Source organism: Schistocerca serialis, unplaced genomic scaffold (genome assembly GCF_023864345.2).
Source record: "Schistocerca serialis cubense isolate TAMUIC-IGC-003099 unplaced genomic scaffold, iqSchSeri2.2 HiC_scaffold_1393, whole genome shotgun sequence".
Taxonomy (NCBI): Eukaryota; Metazoa; Arthropoda; class Insecta; order Orthoptera; family Acrididae; genus Schistocerca; species Schistocerca serialis.
The window spans coordinates 30440032-30457905 of NW_026047617.1; positions in this window are offsets into that span (position 1 = coordinate 30440032).

The following is a 17874-nucleotide window of genomic DNA, read 5'->3' on the forward strand; positions in this document are numbered from 1 at the left end:
GATCATAAGGTGCCCGAAGCAGCAATATCCCTTGGAGACCAGTCCACTGGAGGACGATGTATTGAATCGCGATGCAATTTCAGTGCTCCATCGTCATTAGGAGGCCCTGAACGGTACAATTAACTATCAGTTTCGCGTCGGATTCGAAAATCTAGACTCACAGGAGACAGACCACATGGAGCCCGAGGCGGCAGTATCCCCTTGGAGACAAGTCGGCTGGAATACGATGTACTGAATCTCGACACAATTTGAGTGTTCCATCGTCATTAGGAGGCGCTGAACGTTACAATTAACAATCAGTTTCGCGTCGGATTCGAAATTCTAGACTCACATGAGAACGAACATAAGAGGCCGGAGGCAGTAATATCCCCATGGAGACTAGTCGGCTGGAGGACGATGTATTGAATCTTGACGCAATTTGAGTGCTCCATCGTCATTAAGAGGCCCTGAGCATTACATTTAACTATCAGTTTTGCGTCGGATTCTAAAATGTTGACTCACATGGGAACGACCATACGGTGCCCGAGGCAGCAATAGACCCTTGGAGACAAATCGGCTGAATGCCGATGCATTGAATCTCAAGGCAATTTGAGTGTTCCATCGTCATTAGGAGGCGCTGAACGTTACAATTAACTATCATTTTAGCGTTGGATTCGAAAATCTACTCACAGGAGAAGGAACATATGGTGCCCGAGACAGCAATATCCCCTTGGATACAAGTCGGCTGGAGGACGATGTATTGACTCTCGACGCAATTTGATTGATCCATCGTCATTAGGAGGCCCTGAATGTTACAATTAACTATCAGTTTTTCGTCGGATTCGAAAATCTAGACTCACTGGAGACGGACCATACGGTGCCCGAGGCAGCAATATCCCCTTGGAACAAGTCGGCTGGAGGACGATGTATTGAATCTCGACGCAACTTGAGTGTTCCATCGTCATTAGGAGGCGCTGAACGTTACTATTAACTAACAGTTCTGCGTCGCATTCGAATACGTAGAATCACCGGAGACGAACCATGTGGTGCGCGAGGCAGCGTTATCCCTCTGGAGACAAGTCGGCTGGACTACGATGTAGTGAATCTCGACGCCATTTGTGTGTTCCATCGTCATTAGGATGCCCTAAGCGTTACAATTAACTATCAGTATTTCGTCGGATTCGAAAATCTAGACTCAGTGGAGACGGATCATAAGGTGCCCGAAGCAGCAATATCCCCTTGGAGACCAGTCCACTGGAGGACGATGTATTGAATCGCGACGCAATTTCAGTGCTCCATCGTCATTAGGAGGCCCTGAACGGTACAATTAACTATCAGTTTCGCGTCGGATTCGAAAATCTAGACTCACAGGAGACAGACCACATGGAGCCCGAGGCGGCAGTATCCCCTTGGAGACAAGTCGGCTGGAATACGATGTATTGAATCTCGACACAATTTGAGTGTTCCATCGTCATTAGGAGGCGCTGAACGTTACAATTAACTATCTGTTTTGCGTCGTATACGAAAATCGAGACTCACTGGAGATGGACCATAAGGTGCCCGAAGCAGCAATATATCCTTGGAGACCAGTCAGCTGGAGGACGATGTATTGAATCGCGACGCAATTTGAGTGTTGCATCGTCATTAGGAGGCGCTGAACGTTGCAATTAACTATCATTTTGGCGTCGGATTCGAAAATCTAATCACAGGAGAAGCAGCATTTTGTGCCCGAGACAGCAATATCCCCTTGGAGACAAGTCCGCTGAAGGACGATGTATTGAATCTCGACGCAATTTGAGTGTTCCATCGTCATTAGGAGGCTCTGAACGTTACAATTAACTTTCAGTTTCGCATCGGATTCAACGATCTAGACTCACAGGAGACGGACCGTTTGGTGCCCGTGGCAGCAATATCCCGTTGGAGACAAGTCCGCTGAAGGACGATGTATTGAATCTCGACGCAATTTGAGTGTTCCTTCGCCATTAGGAGACCCTGAACGTTACAATTAACTATCTGTTTTGCGTTGGATTCAAAAATCTAGACTCACAGGAGAAGGACCATAAGGTGCTCGAGGCAGCAATAGACCCTTGGAGACAAGTCGGCTCGAAGCCGATGTATTGAATCTCGACGCACTTTGAGTGTTCCATTAGGAGGCCCTGAACATTACAATTAACTATCAGTTTTACGTCGGATTCTAAAATGTAGACTCACAGGGGAACGACCATAAGGTGCCCTAAGCAGCAATATCCCCTTGGAGACAAGTCGGCTGGAGGACGATGTATTGAATCTCGACGCAATTTGAGTGTTCCATCGTCATTAGGAGACGCTGAACGTTACAATTATCTATCTGTTTTGCGTCGGGTTCGAAAAGTAGACTCACAGGAGAACAATCATAATGTGTCCGAGGCAGCAATAGACCATTGGAGAGAGGTCGGCTGGAGGACGATGTATTGGATCGCGACGCAATTTGAGTGTTCCATCGTCATTAGGAGGCCCTGAATGTTACAATTAACTATCAGTTTTTCGTCGGATTCGAAGATCTAGACTCACTGGTGACGGACCACAAGGTGCCCGAGGAAGCAATATCCCCTCGGAGATATTTCCGCTGGAGGACGATGTATTGAATCGCGACGGGATTTGAGTGCTCCATCGTCATTAGGAGGCCCTGAACGTTACAATTATCAATCAGTTTTGCGTCGGATTAGAAAATCTAGACGCACAGGAGAACGAGCATAAGGTGCCCGGGGCAGCAATAACCCCTCGGAGACCAGTCCGCTGGAAGACGATGTATTGAATCGCGACGCAATTTGTGTGCTCCATCGTCATTAGGAGGCCCTGAACGTTACAATTAACTAGCAGTTTTGCGTCGGATTCGAAAACGTAGAATCACCGGAGACGGACCATGTGGTGCCCGAGGCAGCGATATCCCCTTGGAGACAAGTCGACTGGAGGGCGATGTAGTGAATCTCGACGCAATTTGAGTGTTCCTTCGTCATTAGGAGGCCTGAACGTTACAATTTACTATCTGTTTTGCGTCGGATTCGAAAATCTAGACTCACAGGAGAACGACCATAAGGTGTCCGAGGCAGCAATAGACTCTTGGAGACAAGTCGGCTGAAGGACGATGTATTGAATCTTGACGCAATTTGAGTGTTCCATCGTCATTAGGAGGCACTGAATGTTACAATTAACAATCAGTTTCACGTCGGATTCGAAAATCTAGACTCACAGGAGACGGAACCAATGGAGCCCGTGGCAGCAACATCCCTTTGGAATCAAGTCGGCTGGAGGACGATGTATTGAGTCTCGACGTAATTTGAGTGTTCCATCGTCATTAGGAGGCCTTGAAAGTTACAATTAACCATCAGTTCTTCGTCGAATTCGAAAATCTAGACTCACTGGAGACGGACCATAAGGTGCCCGAGGCAGCAATATCCGCTTGGAGACCAGTCCGCTGGAGGACGAAGTATTGAATCGCGACGCAATTTGAGTGCTCCATCGCCTTTAGGAGGCCCTGAACGTTACAATTAACTAGCAGTTTTGCGTCGGATTCGAAAACGTAGAATCACCGGAGAAGTACCATGTGGTGCCCGAGGCAGCGATATCCCCTTGGAGACTAGTCGGCTGGAGGACGATGTAGTGAATCTCGATGCAAATTGAGTGTTCCATCGTCATAAGGAGGCGCTGAACGTTACAATAAACTATCAGTTTTGCGTCGGGTTCGAAAATTTAGTCTCACAGGAGAACGATCATAATGTGCCCGAGGCAGCAATAGACCATTGGAGACAAGTCAGCTGGAGGACGATGTATTGGATCGCGAAGTAATTTGAGTGTTCCATCGTCATTAGGAGGCCCTGAATGTTACAATTAACTATGAGTTTTTCGTCGGATTCGAAGATCTAGGCTCACTGGAGACGGACCATAAGGTGCCCGAGGCAGCAATATCCCCTTGGAGACCATTCCGCTGGAGGACGATGTATTTAATCGCGACGCAATTTGACTGCTCCATCGTCATTTGGAGGCCCTGAACGTTACAATTAACAATCAGTTTTGCGTCGGATTTAAAAATCCAGACTCACAGGAGCCGGACCACATGGAACCCGATGCAGCAATATCCCCTTGTAGACAAGTCGACTGGAGTTCGATGTATTGACTCTCGACGCAATTTGAGTGTTCCATCGTCATTAGGAGGCGCTGAACGTTACAATTAACTAGCATTATTGCGTCGGATTCGAAAATCAAGACTCACAGGAGAGGGACAATGTGGTGCCCGAGAAAGCAATATCCACTTGAAGACAAGTCGGCTGGAGGCCGATGTATTGAATCTCGACGCAATTTGAGTGTTCCATCGTCACTAGGAGGCGCTGAACATTACAATTAACTAGCATTATTGCGTCGGATTCGAAAATCTAGACTCACAGGAGAGGGACAATGTGGTGCCCGAGAAAGCAATATCCACTTGAAGTCAAGTCGGCTGGAGGCCGATGTATTGAATCTCGACGCAATTTGAGTGTTCCATCGTCATTAGGAGGCGCTGAACGTTACAATTAACTATCTGTTTTGCGTCGGACACGAAAATCTAGACTCACAGGAGAACGACAGTAAGGTGCCCGAGGCAGCAATAGACTCTTGGAGACAAGTCGGATGAAGGACGATGTATTGAATCTCGACGCAATTTGAGTGTTCCATCGTCATTAGAAGGCCCTGAACGTTACAATTAACTATCTGATTTGCGTCGGATTCGAAAATCTAGACTCACAGGAAACGGACCACATGGAACCCGATGCAGCAATATCCCCTTGTAGACAAGTCGACTGGAGTTCGATGTATTGACTCTCGACGCAATTTGAGTGTTCCATCGTCATTAGGAGGCGCTGAACGTTACAATTAACTATCATTTTAGCGTCGGATTCGAAAATCTACTCACAGGAGAAGGAACATATGGTGCCCGAGACAGCAATATCCCCTTGGAGACCAGTCCGCTGGAGGGCGATGTATTGAATCGCTACGCAATTTGAGTGCTCCATCGTCATTAGGAGGCCCTGAACGTTCCAATTAACTATCAGTTTCGCGTCGGATTCGAAAATCTAGACTCACAGGAGAAGGACCATACGGTGCCCGAGGCAGCAATATCCCCTTGGAACAAGTCGGCTGGAGGACGATATATTGAATCTCGACACAATTTGAGTGTTCCATCGTCATTAGGAGGCGCTGAACGTTACAATAAACTATCAGTTTTGCGTCGGGTTCGAAAATGTAGTCTCACAGGAGAACGATCATAATGTGCCCGAGGCAGCAATAGACCATTGGAGACAAGTCAGCTGGAGGACGATGTATTGGATCGCGACGTAATTTGAGTGTTCCATCGTCATTAGGAGGCACTGAATGTTACAATTAACTATCAGTTTTTCGTCGGATTCGAAGATCTAGACTCACTGGAGACGGACCATAAGGTGCCCGAGGCAGCAATATCCCCTTGGAGACCATTCCGCTGGAGGACGATGTATTTAATCGCGACGCAATTTGAGTGCTCCATCGTCATTAGGAGGCCCTGAACGTTACAATTAACATTCAGTTTTGCGTCGGATTAGAAAATCTAGACTCACAGGAGAACTAGAGGCCGGAGGCAGTAATATCCCCATGGAGACAAGTTGGCCGTAGGACGATGTATTGAATCTCGACGCAATTTGAGTTACCCATCGTCATTAGGAGGCCCTAAACGTTACAATTAACTATCAATTTTGCGTCGGATTCGATAATCCAAACTCACAGGAGAACGACCATAAGGTGCCCGAGGCAGCAATATCCCCTTGGAGACCAGTCCGCTGGAGGACGATGTATTGAATCGCGACGCAATTTGAGTGTTCCATCGTCATTAGGAGGCCCTGAACGTTACAATTAACTATCAATTTCGCGTCGGATTCGAAAATCTAGACTCACAGGAGAACGACCATAAGGTGCCCTAGGCAGCAATAGACCCTTGGAGACAAGTCGGCTGGAGGACGATGTATTGAATCTCGTCGCAATTTGAGTGTTCAATCGTCATTAGGAGGCCCTGAACGTTACAAATAACTAGCATTTTATCGTCGGATTCGAAAATCTAGACTCACAGGAGAACGACCATAAGGTGCACGAGGCAGCAACAGACCATAGGAGACAAGTCGGCTGGAGGCCGATGTATTGAATCTCCTCGCAATTTGAGTGTTCCATCGCCAATAGGAGGCCCTGAACGTTACAAATAAATATCATTTTTGCGTCGGATTCGAAAATCTAGACTCACAGGAGAACGACCATAAGGTGCCCGAGGCAGCAATAGACCCTTGGAAACAAGTCGGCTGGAGGCTGATGTATTGAATCTCGACGCAATTTGAGTGTTCCATCGTCATTATGAGGCCCTGAACGTTACAATTAACTATCAGTTTCGCGTCGGATTCGAAAATCTAGACTCACAGGAGAAGGACAATACGGTGCCCGCGGCAGCAATATCCCCTTGGAACAAGTCGGCTGGAGGACGATGTATTGAATCTCGACGCAATTTGAGTGATCCATCGTCATTAGGGGGCCCTGAACCTTACAAATAACTATCAGTTTCGCGTCGGATTTCAAAATCTAGACTCACAGGAGACGGACCACATGGAGCCCGAGGCAGCAATATCCCCTTGTAGACAAGTCGGCTGGAGTAAGATGTATTGACTCTCGACGCAATTTGAGTGTTCCATCGTCATTAAGAGGCCCTGAGCATTACATTTAACTATCAGTTTTGCGTCGGATTCTAAAATGTTGACTCACAGGGGAACGACCATACGGTGCCCGAGGCAGCAATAGACCCTTGGAGACAACTTGGCTGGAGGACGATGTATTGAATCTCGTCGCAATATGAGTTTTCCATCGTCATTAGGAGGCCCTGAACGTTACAATTAACTATCATTTTTTCGTCGGATTCGAAAATATAGACTCACAGGAGAACGACAGTAAGGTGCCCGAGGCAGCAATAGACTCTAGGAGACAAGTCGGCTGAAGGACGATGTATTGAATCTCGACGCAATTTGAGTGTTCCATCGTCATTAGAAGGCCCTGAACGTTACAATTAACTATCTGATTTGCGTCGGATTCGAAAATCTAGACTCTCAGGAGAACGAACATAAGGTGCCCGAGGCAGCAATAGACCCTTGGAGACAAGTCTGCTGGAAGACGATGTATTGACTCTCGACGCAATTTGAGTGTTCCATCGTCATTAGGAGGCGTTGAACGTTACAATTAACTATCATTTTAGCGTCGGATTCGAAAATCTACTCACAGGAGAAGGAACATATGGTGCCCGAGACAGCAATATCCCCTTGGAGACCAGTCCGCTGGAGGACGATGTATTGAATCGCTACGCAATTTGAGTGCTCCATCGTCATTAGGAGGCCCTGAACGTTACAATTAACTATCAGTTTCGCGTCGGATTCGAAAATCTAGACTCACAGGAGAAGGACCATACGGTGCCCGAGGCAGCAATATCCCCTTGGAACAAGTCGGCTGGAGGACGATATATTGAATCTCGACGCAATTTGAGTGTTCCATCGTCATTAGGAGGCGCTGAACGTTACAATAAACTATCAGTTTTGCGTCGGGTTCGAAAATGTAGTCTCACAGGAGAACGATCATAATGTGCCCGAGGCAGCAATAGACCATTGGAGACAAGTCAGCTGGAGGACGATGTATTGGATCGCGACGTAATTTGAGTGTTCCATCGTCATTAGGAGGCACTGAATGTTACAATTAACTATCAGTTTTTCGTCGGATTCGAAGATCTAGACTCACTGGAGACGGACCATAAGGTGCCCGAGGCTGCAATATCCCCTTGGAGACCATTCCGCTGGAGGACGATGTATTTAATCGCGACGCAATTTGAGTGCTCCATCGTCATTAGGAGGCCCTGAACGTTACAATTAACAATCAGTTTTGCGTCGGATTAGAAAATCTAGACTCACAGGAGAACGAGAGGCCGGAGGCAGTAATATCCCCATGGAGACAAGTTGGCCGTAGGACGATGTATTGAATCTCGACGCAATTTGAGTTACCCATCGTCATTAGGAGGCCCTAAACGTTACAATTAACTATCATTTTTTCGTCGGATTCGATAATCCAAACTCACAGGAGAACGACCATAAGGTGGCCGAGGCAGCAATATCCCCTTGGAGACCAGTCCGCTGGAGGACGATGTATTGAATCGCGACGCAATTTGATTGCTCCATCGTCATTTGGAGGCCCTGAACGTTAGAATTAACTATCATTTTTGCGTCGGATTCGATAATCTAAACTCACAGTAGAACGACCATAAGTTGCCCGAGGCAGCAACAGACCCTTGGAGACAAGTCGGCTGGAGGCCGATGTATTGAATCTCGACGGAATTTGAGTGTTCCATCGTCATTACAAGGCCCTGAACGTTACAATTAACTATCTTTTTGCGTCGGATTCGAAAATCTAGACTCACAGGAGAACGACCATAAGGTGCCCTAGGCAGCAATAGACCCTTGGAGACAAGTCGGCTGGAGGACGATGTATTGAATCTCGTCGCAATTTGAGTGTTCCATCGTCATTAGGAGGCCCTGAACGTTACAAATAACTAGCATTTTAGCGTCGGATTCGAAAATCTAGACTCACAGGAGAACGACCATAAGGTGCACGAGGCAGCAACAGACCATAGGAGACAAGTCGGCTGGAGGCCGATGTATTGAATCTCCTCGCAATTTGAGTGTTCCATCGCCAATAGGAGGCCCTGAACGTTACAAATAACTATCATTTTTGCGTCGGATTCGAAAATCTAGACTCACAGGAGAACGACTATAAGGTGCCCGAGGCAGCAATAGACCCTTGGAAACATGTCGGCTGGAGGCTGATGTATTGAATCTCGACGCAATTTGAGTGTTCCATCGTCATTATGAGACCCTGAACGTTACAATTAACTATCAGTTTCGCGTCGGATTCGATAATCTAGACTCACAGGAGAAGGACCATACGGTGCCCGCGGCAGCAATATCCCCTTGGAACAAGTCGGCTGGAGGACGATGTATTGAATCTCGACGCAATTTGAGTGTTCCATCGTCATTAGGGGGCCCTGAACCTTACAATTAACTATCAGTTTCGCGTCGGATTTAAAAATCTAGACTCACAGGAGACGGACCACATGGAGCCTGAGGCAGCAATATCCCCTTGTAGACAAGTCGGCTGTAGGAAGATGTATTGACTCACGACGCAATTTGAGAGTTCCATCGTCATTAAGAGGCCCTGAGCATTACATTTAACTAACAGTTTTGCGTCGGATTCTAAAATGTTGACTCACGGGGCAACGACCATACGGTGCCCGAGGCAGCAATAGACCCTTGGAGACAACTCGGCTGGAGGACGATGTATTGAATCTCGTCGCAATATGAGTGTTCCATCGTCATTAGGAGGCCCTGAACGTTACAATTAACTATCATTTTTTCGTCGGATTCGAAAATCTAGACTCACAGGAGAACGACCATAAGGTGCACGAGGCAGCAAGAGACCATAGGAGACAAGTCGGCTGGAGGCCGATGTATTGAATCTCCTCGCAATTTGAGTGTTCCATCGCCAATAGGAGGCCCTGAACGTTACAAATAACTAGCATTTTAGCGTCGGATTCGAAAATCTAGACTCACAGGAGAACGACCATAAGGTGCACGAGGCAGCAACAGACCATAGGAGACAAGTCGGCTGGAGGCCGATGTATTGAATCTCCTCGCAATTTGAGTGTTCCATCGCCAATAGGAGGCCCTGAACGTTACAAATAACTATCATTTTTGCGTCGGATTCGAAAATCTAGACTCACAGGAGAACGACCATAAGGTGCCCGAGGCAGCAATAGACCCTTGGAAACATGTCGGCTGGAGGCTGATGTATTGAATCTCGACGCAATTTGAGTGTTCAATCGTCATTAGGAGGCCCTGAACGTTACAAATAACTAGCATTTTATCGTCGGATTCGAAAATCTAGACTCACAGGAGAACGACCATAAGGTGCACGAGGCAGCAACAGACCATAGGAGACAAGTCGGCTGGAGGCCGATGTATTGAATCTCCTCCCAATTTGAGTGTTCCATCGCCAATAGGAGGCCCTGAACGTTACAAATAAATATCATTTTTGCGTCGGATTCGAAAATCTAGACTCACAGGAGAACGACCATAAGGTGCCCGAGGCAGCAATAGACCCTTGGAAACAAGTCGGCTGGAGGCTGATGTATTGAATCTCGACGCAATTTGAGTGATCCATCGTCATTAGGGGGCCCTGAACCTTACAAATAACTATCAGTTTCGCGTCGGATTTCAAAATCTAGACTCACAGGAGACGCACCACATGGAGCCCGAGGCAGCAATATCCCCTTGTAGACAAGTCGGCTGGAGGAAGATGTATTGACTCTCGACGCAATTTGAGTGTTCCATCGTCATTAAGAGGCCCTGAGCATTACATTTAACTATCAGTTTTGCGTCGGATTCTAAAATGTTGACTCACAGGGGAACGACCATACGGTGCCCGAGGCAGCAATAGACCCTTGGAGACAACTTGGCTGGAGGACGATGTATTGAATCTCGTCGCAATATGAGTGTTCCATCGTCATTAGGAGGCCCTGAACGTTACAATTAACTATCATTTTTTCGTCGGATTCGAAAATATAGACTCACAGGAGAACGACAGTAAGGTGCCCGAGGCAGCAATAGACTCTAGGAGACAAGTCGGCTGAAGGACGATGTATTGAATCTCGACGCAATTTGAGTGTTCCATCGTCATTAGAAGGCCCTGAACGTTACAATTAACTATCTGATTTGCGTCGGATTCGAAAATCTAGACTCTCAGGAGAACGAACATAAGGTGCCCGAGGCAGCAATAGACCCTTGGAGACAAGTCTGCTGGAAGACGATGTATTGACTCTCGACGCAATTTGAGTGTTCCATCGTCATTAGGAGGCGTTGAACGTTACAATTAACTATCATTTTAGCGTCGGATTCGAAAATCTACTCACAGGAGAAGGAACATATGGTGCCCGAGACAGCAATATCCCCTTGGAGACCAGTCCGCTGGAGGACGATGTATTGAATCGCTACGCAATTTGAGTGCTCCATCGTCATTAGGAGGCCCTGAACGTTACAATTAACTATCAGTTTCGCGTCGGATTCGAAAATCTAGACTCACAGGAGAAGGACCATACGGTGCCCGAGGCAGCAATATCCCCTTGGAACAAGTCGGCTGGAGGACGATATATTGAATCTCGACGCAATTTGAGTGTTCCATCGTCATTAGGAGGCGCTGAACGTTACAATAAACTATCAGTTTTGCGTCGGGTTCGAAAATGTAGTCTCACAGGAGAACGATCATAATGTGCCCGAGGCAGCAATAGACCATTGGAGACAAGTCAGCTGGAGGACGATGTATTGGATCGCGACGTAATTTGAGTGTTCCATCGTCATTAGGAGGCACTGAATGTTACAATTAACTATCAGTTTTTCGTCGGATTCGAAGATCTAGACTCACTGGAGACGGACCATAAGGTGCCCGAGGCTGCAATATCCCCTTGGAGACCATTCCGCTGGAGGACGATGTATTTAATCGCGACGCTATTTGAGTGCTCCATCGTCATTAGGAGGCCCTGAACGTTACAATTAACAATCAGTTTTGCGTCGGATTAGAAAATCTAGACTCACAGGAGAACGAGAGGCCGGAGGCAGTAATATCCCCATGGAGACAAGTTGGCCGTAGGACGATGTATTGAATCTCGACGCAATTTGAGTTACCCATCGTCATTAGGAGGCCCTAAACGTTACAATTAACTATCATTTTTGCGTCGGATTCGATAATCCAAACTCACAGGAGAACGACCATAAGGTGCCCGAGGCAGCAATATCCCCTTGGACACCAGTCCGCTGGAGGACGATGTATTGAATCGCGACGCAATTTGATTGCTCCATCGTCATTTGGAGGCCCTGAACGTTACAATTAACTATCATTTTTGCGTCGGATTCGATAATCTAAACTCACAGTAGAACGACCATAAGTTGCCCGAGGCAGCAACAGACCCTTGGAGACAAGTCGGCTGGAGGCCGATGTATTGAATCTCGACGGAATTTGAGTGTTCCATCGTCATTACAAGGCCCTGAACGTTACAATTAACTATCTTTTTGCGTCGGATTCGAAAATCTAGACTCACAGGAGAACGACCATAAGGTGCCCTAGGCAGCAATAGACCCTTGGAGACAAGTCGGCTGGAGGACGATGTATTGAATCTCGTCGCAATTTGAGTGTTCCATCGTCATTAGGAGGCCCTGAACGTTACAAATAACTAGCATTTTAGCGTCGGATTCGAAAATCTAGACTCACAGGAGAACGACCATAAGGTGCACGAGGCAGCAACAGACCATAGGAGACAAGTCGGCTGGAGGCCGATGTATTGAATCTCCTCGCAATTTGAGTGTTCCATCGCCAATAGGAGGCCCTGAACGTTACAAATAACTATCATTTTTGCGTCGGATTCGAAAATCTAGACTCACAGGAGAACGACCATAAGGTGCCCGAGGCAGCAATAGACCCTTGGAAACATGTCGGCTGGAGGCTGATGTATTGAATCTCGACGCAATTTGAGTGTTCCATCGTCATAATGAGGCCCTGAACGTTACAATTAACTATCAGTTTCGCGTCGGATTCGATAATCTAGACTCACAGGAGAAGGACCATACGGTGCCCGCGGCAGCAATATCCCCTTGGAACAAGTCGGCTGGAGGACGATGTATTGAATCTCGACGCAATTTGAGTGTTCCATCGTCATTACGGGGCCCTGAACTTTACAATTAACTATCAGTTTCGCGTCGGATTTAAAAATCTAGACTCACAGGAGACGGACCACATGGAGCCTGAGGCAGCAATATCCCCTTGTAGACAAGTCGGCTGTAGGAAGATGTATTGACTCACGACGCAATTTGAGTGTTCCATCGTCATTAAGAGGCCCTGAGCATTACATTTAACTAACAGTTTTGCGTCGGATTCTAAAATGTTGACTCACAGGGCAACGACCATACGGTGCCCGAGGCAGCAATAGACCCTTGGAGACAACTCGGCTGGAGGACGATGTATTGAATCTCGTCGCAATATGAGTGTTCCATCGTCATTAGGAGGCCCTGAACGTTACAATTAACTATCATTTTTTCGTCGGATTCGAAAATCTAGACTCACAGGAGAACGACCATAAGGTGCACGAGGCAGCAAGAGACCATAGGAGACAAGTCGGCTGGAGGCCGATGTATTGAATCTCCTCGCAATTTGAGTGTTCCAACGCCAATAGGAGGCCCTGAACGTTACAATTAACTATCATTTTTGCGTCGGATTCGAAAATCTAGACTCACAGGAGAACGACCATAAGGTGCCCGAGGCAGCAATAGACCCTTGGAAACAAGTCGGCTGGAGGCTGATGTAATGAATCTCGACGCAATTTGAGTGTTCCATCGTCATTATGAGGCCCTGAACGTTACAATTAACTATCAGTTTCGCGTCGGATTCGAAAATCTAGACTCACAGGAGTCGGACCACATGGTGCCCGAGGCAGCAATATCCCCTTGGAGACAAGTCGGCTGGAGGTCGATGAATTGAATCTCGACGCAATTTGAGTGTTCCATCGTCATTAGGAGGCCCTGAACATTACAATTAACTATCAGTTTTGCGTCGGATTCGAAAATCTACACTCACAGGGGAACGACTATAAGGTGCCCGAGGCAGCAATAGACCCTTGGAGACAAATCGGCTGAATGCCGATGTATTGAATATCGACGCAATTTGAGTGCTCCATCGTCAATTGAAGGCCCTGAACGTTACAATTAATTATCATTTTTGCGTCGGATTCGAAAATCTAGACTCTCAGGAGAACGAACATTAGGTGCCCGAGGCAGCAATAGACCCTTGGAGACAAGTCTGCTGGAAGACGATGTATTGACTCTCGACGCAATTTGAGTGTTCCATCGTCATTAGGAGGCGCTGAACGTTACAATTAACTATCAGTTTCGCGTCGGATTTCAAAATCTAGACTCACAGGAGACGGACCACATGGAGCCCGAGGCAGCAATATCCCCTTGTAGACAAGTCGGCTGGAGGAAGATGTATTGCCTCTCGAAGCAATTTGAGTGTTCCATCGTCTTTAAGAGGGCCTGAGCATTACATTTAACTATCAGTTTTGCGTCGGATTCTAAAATGTTGACTCACAGGGGAACGACCATACGGTGCCCGAGGCAGCAATAGACCCTTGGAGACAACTCGGCTGGAGGACGATGTATTGAATCTCGTCGTAATATGAGTGTTCCATCGTCATTAGGAGGCCCTGAACGTTACAATTAACTATCATTTTTTCGTCGGATTCGAAAATCTAGACTCACAGGAGAACGACCATAAGGTGCACGAGGCAGCAAGAGACCATAGGAGACAAGTCGGCTGGAGGCCGATGTATTGAATCTCCTCGCAATATGAATGTTCCATCGCCAATAGGAGGCCCTGAACGTTACAATTAACTATCATTTTTGCGTCGGATTCGAAAATCTAGACTCACAGGAGAACGACCATAAGGTGCCCGAGGCAGCAATAGACCTTTGGAAACAAGTCGGCTGGAGGCTGATGTATTGAATCTCGACGCAATTTGACTGTTCCATCGTCATTATGAGGCCCTGAACGTTACAATTAACTATCAGTTTCGCGTCGGATTCGAAAATCTAGACTCACAGGAGTCGGACCACATGGAGCCCGAGGCAGCAATATCCCCTTGGAACAAGTCGGCTGGAGGACGATGTATTGAATCTCGACGTAATTTGAGTCTTCCATCGTCATTAGGAGGCGCTGAACGTTACAATAAACTATCAGTGTTGCGTCGGGTTCGAAAATGTAGTCTCACAGGAGAACGATCATAATGTGCCCGAGGCAGCAATAGACCATTGGAGACAAGTCAGCTGGAGGACGATGTATTGGATCGCGACGTAATTTGAGTGTTCCATCGTCATCAGGAGACCCTGAATGTTAGAATTAACTATGAGTTTTCGTCGGATTCGAAGATCTAGACTCACTGGAGACGGACCATAAGGTGCCCGAGGCAGCAATATCCCCTTGGAGACCATTCCGCTGGAGGACGATGTATTTAATCGCGACGCAATTTGAGTGCTCCATCGTCATTAGGAGGCCCTGAACGTTACAATTAACAATCAGTTTTGCGTCGGATTAGAAAATCTAGACTCACAGGAGAACGAGAGGCCGGAGGCAGTAATATCCCCATGGAGACAAGTTGGCCGTAGGACGATGTATTGAATCTCGACGCAATTTGAGTTACCCATCGTTATTAGGAGGCCCTAAACGTTACAATTAACTATCATTTTTGCGTCGGATTCGATAATCTAAACTCACAGGAGAACGACCATAAGGTGCCCGAGGCAGCAATATCCCCTTGGAGACCAGTCCGCTGGAGGACGATGTATTGAATCTCGACGCAATTTGAGTGTTCCATCGTCATTAGGAGGCCCTGAACGATACAATTAACTATCATTTTTTCGTCGGATTCGAAAATCTAGACTCACAGGAGAACGACCATAAGGTGCCCGAGGCAGCAATAGACCCTTGGAAACAAGTCGGCTGGAGGCTGATGTATTGAATCTCGACGCAATTTGAGTGTTCCATCGTCATTATGAGGCCCTGAACGTTACAATTAACTATCAGTTTCGCGTCGGATTCGAAAATTAGACTCACAGGAGTCGGACCACATGGAGCCCGAGGCAGCAATATCCCCTTGGAGACAAGTCGGCTGTAGGTCGATGAATTGAATCTCGACGCAATTTGAGTGTTCCATCGTCATTAGGAGGCCCTGAACATTACAATTAACTATCAGTTTTGCGTCGGATTCTAAAATCTACACTCACAGGGGAACGACTATAAGGTGCCCGAGGCAGCAATAGACCCTTGGAGACAAATCGGCTGAATGCCGATGTATTGAATATCGACGCAATTTGAGTGCTCCATCGTCAATTGAAGGCCCTGAACGTTACAATTAACTATCATTTTTGCGTCGGATTCGAAAATCTAGACTCTCAATAGAACGAACATTAGGTGCCCGAGGCAGCAATAGACCCTTGGAGACAAGTCTGCTGGAAAACGATGTATTGACTCTCGACGCAATTTGAGTGTTCCATCGTCATTAGGAGGCGCTGAACGTTACAATTAACTATCATTTTAGCGTCGGATTCGAAAATCTACTCACAGGAGAGGGAACATATGGTGCCCGAGACAGCAATATCCCCTTGGAGACCAGTCCGCTGGAGGACGATGTATTGAATCGCTACGCAATTTGAGTGCTCCATCGTCATTACGAGGCCCTGAACGTTACAATTAACTATCATTTTTGCGTCGGATTCGAAAATCTAGACTCACAGGAGAACGACCATAAGGTGCCCGAGGCAGCAATAGACCCTTGGAAACAAGTCGGCTGGACGCTGATGTATTGAATCTCGACGCAATTTGAGTGTTCCATCGTCATTATGAGGCCCTGAACGTTACAATTAACTATCAGTTTCGCGTCGGATTCGAAAATCTAGACTCACAGGAGTCGGACCACATGGAGCCCGAGGCAGCAATATCCCCTTGGAGACAAGTCGGCTGGAGGTCGATGAATTGAATCTCGACGCAATTTGAGTGTTCCATCGTCATTAGGAGGCCCTGAACATTACAATTAACTATCAGTTTTGCGTCGGATTCTAAAATCTACACTCACAGGGGAACGACTACAAGGTGCCCGAGGCAGCAATAGACCCTTGGAGACAAATCGGCTGAATGCCGATGTATTGAATATCGACGCAATTTGAGTGCTCCATCGTCAATTGAAGGTCCTGAACGTTACAATTAACTATCATTTTTGCGTCGGATTCGAAAATGTAGTCTCACAGGAGAACGATCATAATGTGCCCGAGGCAGCAATAGACCATTGGAGACAAGTCAGCTGGAGGACGATGTATTGGATCGCGACGTAATTTGAGTGTTCCATCGTCATCAGGAGACCCTGAATGTTACAATTAACTATGAGTTTTTCGTCGGATTCGAAGATCTAGACTCACTGGAGACGGACCATAAGGTGCCCGAGGCAGCAATATCCCCTTGGAGACCATTCCGCTGGAGGACGATGTATTTAATCGCGACGCAATTTGAGTGCTCCATCGTCATTAGGAGGCCCTGAACGTTACAATTAACAATCAGTTTTGCGTCGGATTAGAAAATCTAGACTCACAGGAGAACGAGAGGCCGGAGGCAGTAATATCCCCATGGAGACAAGTTGGCCGTAGGACGATGTATTGAATCTCGACGCAATTTGAGTTACCCATCGTTATTAGGAGGCCCTAAACGTTACAATTAACTATCATTTTTGCGTCGGATTCGATAATCTAAACTCACAGGAGAACGACCATAAGGTGCCCGAGGCAGCAATATCCCCTTGGAGACCAGTCCGCTGGAGGACGATGTATTGAATCGCGACGCATTTTGAGTGCTCCATCGTCATTTGGAGGCCCTGAACGTTACAATTAACTATCAGTTTCGCGTCGGATTCAAAAATCCAGACTCACAGGAGACGGACCATTTGGTGCCCGAGGCAGCAATATCCCCTTGGAGACCAGTCCGCTGGAGGACGATGTATTGAATCTCGACGCAATTTGAGTGTTCCATCGTCATTAGGGGGCCCTGAACCTTACAATTAACTATCAGTTTCGCGTCGGATTTCAAAATCTAGACTCACAGGAGACGGATCACATGGCGCCCGAGGCAGCAATATCCCCTTGTAGACAAGTCGGCTGGAGGAAGATGTATTGCCTCTCGACGCAATTTGAGTGT